This window comes from Diachasmimorpha longicaudata, chromosome 10 (genome assembly GCF_034640455.1).
Source record: "Diachasmimorpha longicaudata isolate KC_UGA_2023 chromosome 10, iyDiaLong2, whole genome shotgun sequence".
In the NCBI taxonomy this organism is placed as follows: Eukaryota; Metazoa; Arthropoda; class Insecta; order Hymenoptera; family Braconidae; genus Diachasmimorpha; species Diachasmimorpha longicaudata.
This window is the reverse complement of record NC_087234.1, coordinates 2058653-2072425: the sequence shown is the minus strand read 5'-3', so window position 1 is coordinate 2072425 and position 13773 is coordinate 2058653. Positions and strand designations below refer to the sequence as shown.

At 36.8% G+C, this 13773-nt stretch overlaps 3 long non-coding RNA genes across 3 annotated transcripts; all 3 read right to left on the bottom strand.

The window, feature by feature from the left end:
* Positions 1 to 207: 207 nt before the first annotated feature.
* Positions 208 to 2149, bottom strand: LOC135166721 (uncharacterized). Its single transcript, XR_010299742.1, has 3 exons — positions 1808 to 2149; positions 636 to 693; positions 208 to 453 (listed from the first exon to the last, which is right to left on the bottom strand). It is a non-coding gene; the product is annotated as an uncharacterized LOC135166721 (long non-coding RNA).
* Positions 2150 to 2834: 685 nt separating this feature from the next.
* On the bottom strand, positions 2835 to 9200 carry LOC135166428 (uncharacterized). Its single transcript, XR_010299679.1, has 5 exons — positions 8500 to 9200; positions 7656 to 7728; positions 5972 to 6810; positions 3754 to 3826; positions 2835 to 2849 (listed from the first exon to the last, which is right to left on the bottom strand). It is a non-coding gene; the product is annotated as an uncharacterized LOC135166428 (long non-coding RNA).
* Positions 9201 to 9849: 649 nt separating this feature from the next.
* LOC135166363 (uncharacterized) lies at positions 9850 to 12041 on the bottom strand. Its single transcript, XR_010299662.1, has 3 exons — positions 11880 to 12041; positions 10685 to 10739; positions 9850 to 10069 (listed from the first exon to the last, which is right to left on the bottom strand). It is a non-coding gene; the product is annotated as an uncharacterized LOC135166363 (long non-coding RNA).
* Between the last annotated feature and the right edge of the window lie 1732 nt (positions 12042 to 13773).

Below are 13773 nucleotides of genomic sequence, written 5' to 3'. Positions count from 1 at the left end.
TAGCAGTGTATAGTGGTGTTAATAAGTATATCCATCTGTTAAACCTTTATGTCTTTGAGACAAACTTCCTTTGACCCACATACCCCATATATCAATATTCATGAGCTATAATATAGCCATTTTAGCATGTCACATTTTGAAAATGACCAATTTTTTTCGCAGCATAGTGAGCATTGGGGACATGTGAAGGCGAAAGGTCGTGATAAATTTCGTTTCATGATTTTTTAATTAGAATAATATATTGTAAACACTATTCGTCGATTTTTTTGTACATTTTTACATTCTCAATCAGTACTTCATGAAATTATTGCACTACACGATTGGTGCATCTCGCCACTCCAGGGCAGCCTGGCCTGTTGGGACATCGAACCTGCTGAACTACGCATGGTCCATATGCGCATCTGACCAGGGAGCACGGGTTATGGCGACCTCTTTCAGATGGAATTATTCCCCCTAGGACATTAATGCTCGATTAATACCGCACATTTCATCACTAGGCCGCAAAGGAGTTCTTTTCGGACGAGTGACGAATATTTTTTGTTATTCATTTCGTCAGCAAGATTTTATCAGGGACTGAATGATAAGAGCAATCAATGTCTTTTTTCTTCATTGAATTATGATTTTTTTTCACTTACAACGGAGGCAACGATTGTCGCGACAATAGGCCGTACAGCATTGTTCACTCGATGTACACTGAAATTGAAAACAATAATTAATTTCTCTGAATTGCGGTTGTTTTTTAAAAAATTCCCCCGCTGTATCTCTGATTGTTGAGATATTTCGGCGAGGGACTGGTCTTTTAGAATGTCACTTGACCACTCGATTGGAAATTCATTGATCACTAGACGGCAATGGAAATTAAGTGATTTTGTTCCTGGTAACCGTAGGATATTAGATCCTTCCTAATTACTCCTGAAAATCATGACAAGTCGCTGGAAATATTGAGAGCCACAAATGATTTCAGAAATAATCAGAAATCATTAATACAAATGCAACATAATTTACTCTTCGAAATTATTCCCGCGATCCCTTCCAATCGTCTTGACCCTCCCATAAACATTTAATTTTAATCATCGCAGGCCCTTTAAAACTTTTTCCTGAATGTTAACTATATACGATTATCGATACATGCCCCCTTCGGTCCCGAAATAATTATTCTTTAAGTCTTTTAAATTCTTGAAATCCAGAAATTAAGACTAATTGAAAGACACCAATTCATCACTAATTATTTATCACGAATGATGATTAATGATGATTAATTGTTGAGAAGTCATACAATTCAATTTAAAAAATCACCGAAAGTTATTCCCCATTCGCAGACCCACTCGACTTTCTCGACTCGAAACGTGGAAATAGCGCACCGATAACATAATGCACTATTTTGTCACTACTGCTACAATCAGCCCGTGTCGAAAAATGCCTTTTCCTTAGTTGTAACCGAAAAGTCAAAACTTGTAAATGAAAAATGACACATTTCGCCACTCCCCCTAACAGGAGATGAGGAATGGCCGACAGTCGGCCAGCATTGGCCAAATGTCGGCCCACTGTCGGCCATTCCTCATCTCCTGCCAGGGTCCTTGAACATCACCAACAAAAAGTATAGTCCGGATACAGGTGCCACGGGGTGTTTTAACTCGTCTGATTGGCAGTCCTCGGCCTCACCTCGGCCCGCCAACTTCACACTCATTACCATCCCATCGCACTTGTATTGAAATATACTACTCTATTCTATTGAGCACTAAACTGAGTGGAGATTTGACTCCATTTTTTGACCTCAATTAACTTAATTTCAATTAGAGATATTTACCCATCTGCCGACATGTCGACACTGCTGGGCCGTCGTAGCGACTGCCAGGAGCATTACGAATAAACAAACGGCGAAGAATTTCATTGTTGAAGGCGCTTGTTTTTCTACAGCTTTCCGTTTTTCAACGTGAATAACTCCCCAATGCGAGGACTTCGTGCACGAAATACGTTATATATCACCGCTGTGTTATTCTTCGCAAGTTCTACAAATATTGAGTTTTTTTCCCTGATGGATAATTTATGTGTGCTATAGATAACGTTATTGTTTCAAGCAATGATTTAAATATCATTAATTCATTCACTTGAAATACTTGCACTTTTATTTTTCAAGATCGAACATTTATCTCTGATATTTTGTTCGATATATACTGAATAATATTAATAAATAATATTGGAAGTCGAATGTTGGCGAAAATTTCGCCCGAATTGTCGGTTATGAGTCGGTCTGAGTATACGACACTCGATGATGATTCTTGAGGCCGTCGATAGGTAATCGACTAGTGCAGTCGATAGGTAATCGACTAGTGCAGTCGATAGGTAATCGACTAGTGCAGTCGATACTTAATCGACTAGTGCAGTCGATAGGTAATCGACTAGTGCAGTCGATAAATAATCGACTAGTGCAGTCGATTGCTGGTCGACAACCAGTCCATCAACCGTTGATAATCGATTGTTAATTGATTGCTAGCGGATCGATAGCATTGGTCGATAGCTATTCCATCGATAATCACTTAATCGAATTACTATCGACTTGAAGGAGTGCTGAGTTCAGCCTTCACATCGAATGATCCATTCGGGATATCGTTTTACGTGATCACATGTTGGTGGGAAAGGTTTATTAATAAATAATGTAGATACTATTTGTTTAGGTTATGAATAAACTTTACATCGGCCTTTGTTTTTTGGTAAGTACTGACAGCGAGCTTCTCCGGGGCAAGATGAAGTCATACAGTAAACCTGAATTAGGACACATTTTGAATGAACCCCACACCGGACATTGCTACAGGGATGCACTAGGTCTTTCTCCGCCGGAATTAATCCCCCTGAAAGAATATTTGAACACACATTGAATTTGAAGTTATTATTATTTTGATTTTAGCGATAGAAGAAAATTATTTTCTGTTTGTATATCCTTTCGGATTTTTAGGATTTATTCCCATCCCACCCTCCAACGCTCGGTACCGCATTTGCCCAAGGACGAGGGAAAGTCTCACCCTGAGGGAAAAACCTGCCCAGGTACAGTCGTCTCTTCGTAGGGAGAACAACTCGGCAATGAAACAGTGAGATTAGAGCGCTACAAATTTTTGACGGTCATCAGCGGGGATCGAACCCGGATCCGTAACACGTTATCCGGAGAGAAAAATTCTTGAAGAATTATGAGACTGTTCCGTGATTTGCCAGTCAAAGCAATATTTAGTAGAAATTGAGGTAAAGTTACGCATTTTTTCACTGAAGGTTCCATATTTTTTATGAGACGTTTTAGACTTTTTCCTGATTATTTTTATCATCCCAATTTCAATCAATCAAATGGGGGCATTTCCCGGCACAAGTAAAACGGGTTTACTCCGGATATTTTTCGAAGATTTCCCTGTTTGTCAAATACCCCTTGACCTTCAAAATTAATCCGATATTTCCCTCCAGTTTCTCTGCAAATCTACATGATTTATCTGCACTATCAGTTGTTTTCTTAGAATATCATTAGCATTGTTTACATAGTTGGATTTGTTTACCCTTTTAAATTTTGATTTTACATTTTTGTAAGAACTGAGAAAGTATTTCAAGGGCTTCGGGATTTCGCGGCCTGTAAAATGGAGGGAATCGAGTCTGTGTGGAAAAATAAGATTGGCTTGAAAAAAACCCACTGAAACAGTAGTTGGTTAACGAGTCTAACACTTTAACCGCACGGCCACTGTCTTCGCTTTTTGGAAATAATTTTTCTTTACTCACATTCAGTGCATTGGCCATTACGAAGGTAGGGAGGACTGTCACCGATACTATGACACTGGATAGACTGAAGGCACTAGAATTACAAGAAAGTGAGTGAGTAAGTGAGAGTCAAAATAGTAATGAAAATAACGTGAAAATAAATGGTATGAGACATGACGCGCTTTGAGTATCGACTTTCCTCAGGCTCTCAAGACCCCCCCCCCGCCCCTTGGGAGCAACTTTCCATCCTCGCGCGGAAAGTATCCACTTTCCTGCCGCTCTCCACATGGAGAGAAAAGTCTGATAATTTTTACAGTGTGATTCCAATAGAAATTACTGTGCTGTCTTCTAATCTCGGCGCAAACTGCAGGTCTAAGAAAAATTACTATGCCATTTAGTAAAATTTCTTTATTGGATTAGGAAAACTTCTATATCGACGTCATAAAAATTAAAAATCTGATGCAACATGTCCCATGACGAACTCCAACGTCGGCAATAATCGGCTATATTCGGCGCTCACCATTAACCAATCACAATGAGTGTAGTATCGAGAAAAATTATGGCGAAATCCCCAGTGTAAAAATAATAATCTGGCGAATATGATAGACAGGTGTCCCCCGTATTTTATTAAGATAGTACTAGGAGGAGATGTAAGGATATAAGATTATATTGTAGTCGTAGCGTAGGTGCTATTTATGGAGAAACCCCGCAAATAGACATGGATTGGTACAGGGATGCAAGCTTGTCCGATAGAAGTACTTAGAGGTTCATATTTTGTGGGTTTATGAGGTCCACAGACGAGACAGGCGGAGGTCCGTGCAGCCAGCGAGGTCCAGGGATGCTAGGACCACGCGACACAATTAGGGCCCAGTCCAGAGTTGAGAAGAGAGACAGGGTCAAAGTTGGTTTTGAGCAACGATAGACGATAGATGCGGGGTTAGACGATTATGACTTAGACGTTTTGTTTTTTCTGTGTTTAAGAGCGACTGAAGAGTGTATTAAGTGTGTATTAAATAGTGAAGACATAGTGTATATTGTTAATATCAGTTATACCCTTTTTCACAGAAACTAAGCTGCCATTATCTTTCTAAAAAGTAACCCTACATGAGTTATCGTAAAATTTCTGTGTGGTACAATAAAAGGGTCCAGTAGGAAGACGCAATCAAATAAATTGATCTAAATAGGACTTTTTCAAAGATTTCGATCAATTTTTAATTGAACCTCAAAGAAAAAATAATAGACCTTTTAATTTTATAGTGCTGTTTAGTAACTTTTATGAAGCCAAATATCATTAGTTACAGAATTTATGGTGTTGATAGGACTTTTAATACATGGGCATGTTGCCCTTCGATTTTAGTGCTGGGCACAGTAATTTTTTACAGACGTTTCCAAATCATTGATTCATTTTCTACCTCGAGAACAACTTCTCCGTTATATATTCGATAAGTCATTGACAGCATGACGAAAATGTGGATGATAAGTATTACCTATTAATGGGACATTAATGAAAATATTCTATTTGCATTGCCGATTACATGATTACCTTAAAATATCCAAGTGTAACTACTGATTAGATAAGTACAATTTTCTTAAATATGGCTCATTATGATAGTACTCATAAAATGTGAATTTGTCGGTTTATCAAGGTTGGGAATTTTAATTTCCTAATGGAATTAATGTTCTCTCTTGAAACTATTACAGGACCTGTCATCAAAGCAGAATGAATCGGATCATTCCGGATAAAGTGGTCCTCCTATATTAAGGAAGGACTTTGGACCAAATAGTCGAGCAAAGTGATTACAAAAATTAATCAACAAAGGAGAACAGTAATTCCAAAATACGAGACCCAAAAGGTCTCAGGGGCTGAACGATAAATTTATTTAAAAGGTTGGAATCACTGAGACCCTTTAACCCTTAAACCAAAAATCCTTATAAACCCTGATATGCCCTTTAACCCAAAATTATGATAACTTCACCAAAATAACTGATAAAATTTAAAATAATTACAATTTTCCCGATGGACTGATTCCTTATAGACTATAGATTCGTCTACTGTCAATAACAAATATAGGGCCATTGATTATAATTATTATCATCGGAGAAAGGGGTAATACGGTAAATTGAAATGAATCTCTTAATGCTCCAGTTGAAAAAGAAAATCAATTATTTCGAGATTACTTGCAATTTTGGATAAAAACTTTTAAGTTTTCTGGTGACATAAATATTTTAACGAACTTACCGGAAAAGCCATAATATTACAAATAGTCATGAGTAATAAATTCAAAATGACAGCGTACAACTTCATGACAGAATAAAAAATCGTGGTGATAATGCACGTCTTGAAATTTCAATGCCACTGGAGAGAAAATATCATGAGCGTGGCTTATATGTCACACTTGACATGCCACTGTATTGAACAGATGGTTTTTGTTGCGATACGACCATTCACGTTATCCAAATACGATAATAGAGTCGATCATAATTAGTTTTAATGCTTCAAAAGTTTAATGCTGTTAAGAGTGCTTTGCACTTAGCGGAAATACCGAACCACTGAAGTTCAACTCTCCAATCGTTTTTATCAGTGAAAATCTGCGAGAAAAATTTATTTAATTTTCAACGAGAAATTGAAATCTAGGTTTGGAACATATTTGTTTTTATTTCCAGAAATAGCTACATACAATAAAGGTGAATGCTTCATTTATTGGAATCTCATTGTCGACCACTTCTGCTCACCCTCATCATGTCAATTAAATATGATTGATAATGTCTGTCACAGAAATAGTTTGGTAATTGTTGAATAATAAGAATTATAGCTTTTGGGGATTTTTATAAAAGAACGAAAATCCGTTCGTTTATCATAAATAATCCCTCGTCTCAATGTGATATTTCCTGTTTTTCTGGGTCAAGTATTCAGTAAAGTCGATGATGTTGATGATCTTCAGATATTGGGAGCACATCGAGCTTGTCCAGGACAAGGTGCAGTGACACACTGAACTTGGATGATGACACAAGTAGTAGTTGATGTACATCTCACTGTCGAGCATGGATCCAAGCCCGTCTCATCTGGAATCAGTCCCCCTAAGAAGAAGACATCACGATAAATTTGTGTTATATGGACAGAAATTTAAAGAAAAAAACATTAAAGTTATCATTGCAATGGCACAGCACACCTCTATTTTGTTGTGTGATTTCTTATAATTTTCTTTTTACCACAGTAAATTTTAATTTTGTATCTATTATAAAAATTTTTGTATAAATAACCCAAATAAGTTGCAGAATATCAATAATGTTTTGAAATACTGGGTAGGGTTTTCTACTTATCACCATAGCAAAATTGAAATCTTCACATTGTACAATCGAGATACACGGGAGCGCATCGGCCAAGTATATATTTCGAAAGCTGACGGTATTGATCGGTATTTGTATGTGTGAGTAAAGGACATTCCAGTATTCTAGCATATTGCATCTCGATTCTCCTTCCGGGCACAGTAATTTTTCACGGACTTTTCTCTCCGTTTATATAGAATTTCCATGATTTCCCTGGCGGATCGCTCGATAGCTACTCGATAACTACTCGATTGGGGATCAACTTGAGCACTTGGTCAATGACTGGAGGATCGTTACTCGATGATCACTTCGACTAGGTGATGACCAATCAATCGATGGTCTAGTGCTGGTCGATAGGGAGTCGACTGCTACTCGATTGCCAGACGAGGGGTGATCGATCGATCGCCAGTCAATTGGCGATCGGTATTCGATTTCGCGTCGACCGCTTGAACACTCATCAACTAGTCGATCGCTATTTGATTAACGGTCGATCAATGGAGAAGAGATCGGCTAGCCCTTGACTGTAGGCACAACTCGATTCCGCTATCGAGGAATCCTTCAGGGTGTTGATAGATTAAATTTTATTTCGAACTTACATCGGGTACATTGTCCATTGCGGCAGTAGGGCGGAGTACCTGCGATACTATTACACTCGATACTCTTAGAGCACTTGAATAAGACAGTTTAGTCATTTTTATTTAGGCCATTTAGACAGTTTAATTATTTTATTGAAGTGTTACAACAGGAAGAGAAAAATGTTTTGAAAATTACGTGTCTTTTCCGTAATTTGCCAATCAAAACAATATTTGGTAAAAATTACGGAATGGTTACGCAATTTTTCAGGGAATTTTCAGGAAAAAGTCCAAAATGTCCCATAAAAAATATGGAACGTTCAGTAAGAAAATGCGCTACTGATCCACAATTTTTACTGAATACTGTTTTGACTGGCAGATTACGGAACAGGCACGTCATTTTTCAAGAAATTTTCTCTCAGGGAACTCCAACTACAAAATTTACAGGGGCAATACTTTATAGCATACGTTTCAATGACAAAAAGTCTTCGACATAATCTAAAAATAATATGAAAAACAATATTTATTATGAGATCATTTGGCGCAAATTTTTAATTTTTTTTTATTCCATTCTTATTCTCATGATGACAAACAAACAGAAAAATTTAGACAGTTGGACGTCAGTTCCAATGTCTTAATGAAATATGTTATGTAAAAAACTAATTTGCAATGAACTTATTTTATTGTTTATTTTTTATTGCATATTTTGATTGAATCGGATGGAAACTAGTACAAGTTGAATTTACTGCTGATAAAATTATTTCTCGAACGAATTCGCAAAATTTTTTCTATTCAAGTTTTGTACCCCTGTAAAAGTGGCATGTCATTAATCTAATAATTATCTGTAACAAAAATTGATAAAACCCACCATCTGATCTTCCGCATTACCGTCAGGTATGAACACAAAAATCATCACCAATAATACTAGAAACTTCATAATAGAAAAATAAACCTTCACGTTTTGTTATTTCCACGTGAATGAGCAATTTACGAATCGAAATACGTCTTTTATACTAAAACCGCATTACATATGTTCCTGAAGGTTTATCTCTCACTTCGTATTTTTTCCTCGTGAATATTTTCATATTCTGAGTAAGGAAGATAAGATCATTTTTCCTCTTACCTCATTATTTTATTATCATGTTCATGCCCTCGTAACTGTATTTCATCACTTATAATTACATTCAAGCAACGAAGCAGAATTATCGACGCACTTCATCCTCATATTTGATTATTTTTTGAGTATTTATGTATTTTAAAATTTATACACGACTGCAGTAAATATGTGCATATGATAAGATAATGAAGATCGTTGAAATTCCATGACATTGATATACGAGAAATTAAACACTTTTGGGAAAAAAGTGGAGCATAAAATTTCGACTTCTCCGATGTTTACTTTTATTTTTAAACGATAGCAATCATTCATCAATATCGCAGAAACAAATTCCATTGGTAGCTTCCGAATCGATCCCTACCAATTCGATTTCAAAAATGGAAAATCAGATATTCGAGATGTGATTTACAAATATCAAAAAAATATCACCCACAATCGCCCTGTTATCAGAAGGATAAACATCGAGACTATCGATATATCGATATCGATACTATCGAGACTATCGATATATCGACATCGATACTAACGAGACTATCGATATATCGACATCGATACTAACGAGACTATCGATATCGATACTAACGAGACTATCGATATATCGACATCGATACTAACGAGACTATCGATATCGATACTAACGAGACTATAGTCTCGTTAGTCGATATATCGATAGTATCGATATCGATATATCGATATGTCGATATCGAGACGAGAATTCTTAATCTCTATCTTACTACATAAAATCCTCATTTCCAGAGTTTCTTTGAAACCGCGAATCAAGAAACCATTCGATTGTTCTGTCAAAAAGGTGAGAAAAAAATGGCAGACACCCCAGCATTGCATGTGGCGCCGTGTCTTCTGGCGTGAGGTACTACGATGCCACTAGCGTCACTCAAACCCCCACTAATTATGAATTAATAAAGGTTCTCGATTTTAGTTATCAGGTACGAATTCATTTTGCGCCTTGAGACCCTTATCCGGCAACACTCGTCAAATCCAGCTCGATTCAAGGCGTTACACCCTTCATTAAATCTTGATCGATTGTCAAGTCGGACTTGAACCGAGCTTGATCTGCCCCCAAACTAAATTTCCACTCGGGTATATGCTTGAATATAGATATTTTATGTTATCCATTCACTCAGAATGACTACAGAACAGTTGACAAAGTTAATTCCAGAAAAAGCCAGGTAATTAATTTAATCTGCATCAGGACAGGCCAAACGATGATGTTCTCGTACATTGAACTTGCTGAATGACACAACATCGCATCTGCTTCTGAACTCGACGTTTGTGACCTTCTCTTTCCGAAACATCTTCGATTCTGGAAATAAATAGTAACATCGATTATAAATTAATGACGTTGAGGCTTATCGATTAATCGATATGTCTTGAGCGGAAACTCTGTTGAGTTAGTTTTGGAAATGAGCCTTAGGTCTAAAGCTGTTTAGGGCCATTTGATTCGAATTTCAGATCAGGATTTTGTGAGATTCTGTGTAGGGTATCGATACCCAGTTTAGGGGCGAATTTCGATTGGATTCTAATCACTCGAGACGTGACTGATCAGGTTCTATAATTTTTAACTGGCATGGGGCCGAACCTGCCTCATATTTCTGACCCTAAAGTGGTCAAGAGGAGTTTTTACTAATGAGTCTCTTATCGTAATCTACGCGGGGAGTAATATTCAGTGACAATTACGAACCTTGAGTTCACTTACCGGTTACAAAAGTGATTAATTAAATTTACGTGAAGGTATCACAATTTTTTTACAGAAAATTTAAGTAAAAATTATGAAACGTTCTGAAAAAATGCCGTAGCAGTTTCGTAAAATTTTTCTTCTCTGAATATCGCTCCGGAATTACGAAAGAGATACGTTAATTTTAGTGACCAATATGCTTTGCGTAATTTAGGATTCTTATTGGAATAAATTTTTACGTACAGGCGCATCTTCCTCGGCGGCAAAGTCCGGAGCAGCACTGACGATGGAACCGGCACTGGAATCACAAAATTCATGAGTCAAATTCAATTCATCATCGGATTACGTATTGAACAATTTAATATTCACTTTCATGTATAACTAGTTGAATTGTTTTTCGTACTCATCTATTATACAAAAGTGAATAGACTCCTTCAATTTTGTCTGCTAATTGCACAGACAAAAATGGAGAAATATTAGTGGGAAAATCAAAACAAATTTTAGAATTGGGGAAGTGATAATAGCAAGAAATTTAGTGAAAAAATATTTGATTTTAGTAGAGAATTTATGATTCACTGGATAGAGAAAAAAATATTTATGAATGAAACAATCATCCTCCTGTTGATGGAATTGTTCTTTTCGGCTAACGAAATGGAATTTTGATCAAAATAATTAGGTCAAATCGTTCTTGGAACAGAGACAAAAATGCGGTGGTAATGAGGCACTTAATAATGCATTTCATAATCGTCTTGTTTTTCGGTCGTTCCCGGAAAATTAATTGATCGCTCACTAAAAATTGTCGACTGCTAAAAGTCATTAAGTAATTTGAGGAAAATCAATAATTGTTAATTTAAGGTCATTTTTTCTGAACGGCCGAAACACAATGCGCTCACTGAACGCGCAGATTATTTCTATTTTTTTTGCACGGAGAGCAAAATTCTTTAAAAATTACGGACCTATGTCAGAAAGTAATATTTCCCACTATTTAATTATATGACACGATCTGTATTCCGTTTTTAATATATGTGATTTTAGGGGGAGACTCGATATCAAACTAGCAGGATTGATAATCCGATGTGGTTTACTCGAAGGACCGTTCGAGCGTGACCCTAGCCCTCGGTTCGTCCACGGTGAGAGGTCTGACTCAGAGACAAGGCCTTTTTGTCTATTGGGTTGTTTAGGTCATAAACGGCCGAAGTATTTGCCGTATTTTCCGGTGACGTTTACAATGGATCGCTTGTTCGAGCGAATGTCAATATACATATTCCCCACACCTGTTCCGTAATTTGCCCGTTAAAACCGTATTCAGTAAAAATTACGGAACAGTTATTTTTTCACTGGATATTCCACACTTTTTCTCCGTGGGTGTATGATAAAAAAATTATACCAAAATTTGGAGTAATTATTCATGTTGAAAACAAGAATATGATCAACTTACACGTAATCCGCGTCCTAAACAGTATCCAGGTTGGGCGCTAACAGTTGCTAGAGCCATTGCAATGACTACGAAAATAGCGAGAAATTTCATGATGGACAGAATTTTTTTTATTTCTTTTGCAGAAAATATTATCGACTTATTCAGGTGCGAATGATCATTAGATACTGCAGGCTCCATTATATAAGAGCAAAGTCGCCATTTTTCACAAACTCTGTTGTACTGGAATGAAGCTGTTTTTATGAAAATATTTACACATATTGGATTCCAATGAGAGTTTTCTGTCAACTTGATTATTATTGTAATAGACGAAAACAATAATAGAGGAAGGGAAAACAGGTACATTGACGTCAATCATGTAATAAACTGTTTCGATTATGCAAGTCTCACTTCAGTTACTAACAGTGACCCAGGGCCGGCAGCCTTTGCCCAACCCTCAGCCAGCCATGGGCCAATGTTGGTCAGTTTCTAATGTGTGGGGAATCCTGCTCGAAGCTTGAGACTCATGAAAAATATTTTCGCGGTGCAGAGAAAAATACTCAGTATAAATTACAGAAAGTAATGAGGTTCGCTTATCGATTATAAAAATAACTAAGAAAATTGACGTCGCGATACCGTAATTTTCATAGAAAATTTAGATAAAAATTGCGAAACTCTGCAAAAAAAAATCTGTAACAATTTCGTAAAAGTTTCCTCGACTAGACATCGCTCTGGAATGACGGAAAAGATACGTAATTTTTGTTGATTTTTTTTTCATCCCAATTTCAACCAATCAAATGGTGGCATTTCCAGTCACGTGGTACATATTTCCTGGTTTGTTGCGAAGCAATGAAAATATCCGATAAACAATTTGTACGTGTTTCAAACCCCAAAAGTGTCATTAGGAAAAATCAAGTTCAAAGACTTTACCTCGACATGAGGAGATTTGGAAGACAATCCTTGGAGATTATTGGTCAAATGATTTATAAAAATTTTCCTAATAATACGGTGAAGACAAAAGCCACAATTTGGAAACAATTCTCTGCATTTTGTGCAGACAGAAACTATACGCTGGAGAAGCCACAACTACGAGTGAAAAACCATACCATATGACGTACCACGCATACCACACATTTAATTGTTTGAAATTGGAATGAAAAAAATAATCCAGCCAAATACTCCTCGACCTTCAAAATTAATCGGATATTTCCCTCCAGTTTCCCTGCGTACCACCGATCGGGATAAGATTCGCAGACAACCCCTCGCGCTTCGCGTTCGGGGATTTATGTGAGGGCGATTTTTCCCCAAAAATGTCCAGTAAAAATTTGCAACATTTATTTTATTGCTTCAACGTGCCCCTTCGTTAATTTTTCAGCCTGAACATTCTTTGACAGTAATTTGTGATGGAAGATTCCTTCTCCCTCTACCTTTCGTCCTTCTCTTTTCTGTTGCTCTAATGATTATGAATACACCAAAAAATTAAAATTCATTTTCACATTCTCCTTCTTTGCTTTGACGATGAAACAATCAAAAATATCATTAACCGACAGGGAGTCTCGGTCCTAGGCAGCGCTGTCCGCTAACAACCGCGAGGGCCATTGCAACAAATACGAAAATGGAAAGGAGTTTTATAATGTAAAGAAATTTTCTTCAATTGACTTACTCAAAGATGAATGAGAATGAGAAAGGTTAGGTACCGTTATAGAGGAGCATCGCCATTTTTTGCGATATTTATTTCATTGAAATGATGCTCCTCTTATAACAATGTTTACACATGTTGGTTTGAGATAAAAAAGTTTCCTGTCTGCTTCAGTGTCATCATAATTGATAAAGGTAACGAGAAAATGAAGGAACGAAAATACGTGGATTTACGGCGAGAAATATTCCATAAAAATTGAACATATTTTCCCTAATTCCG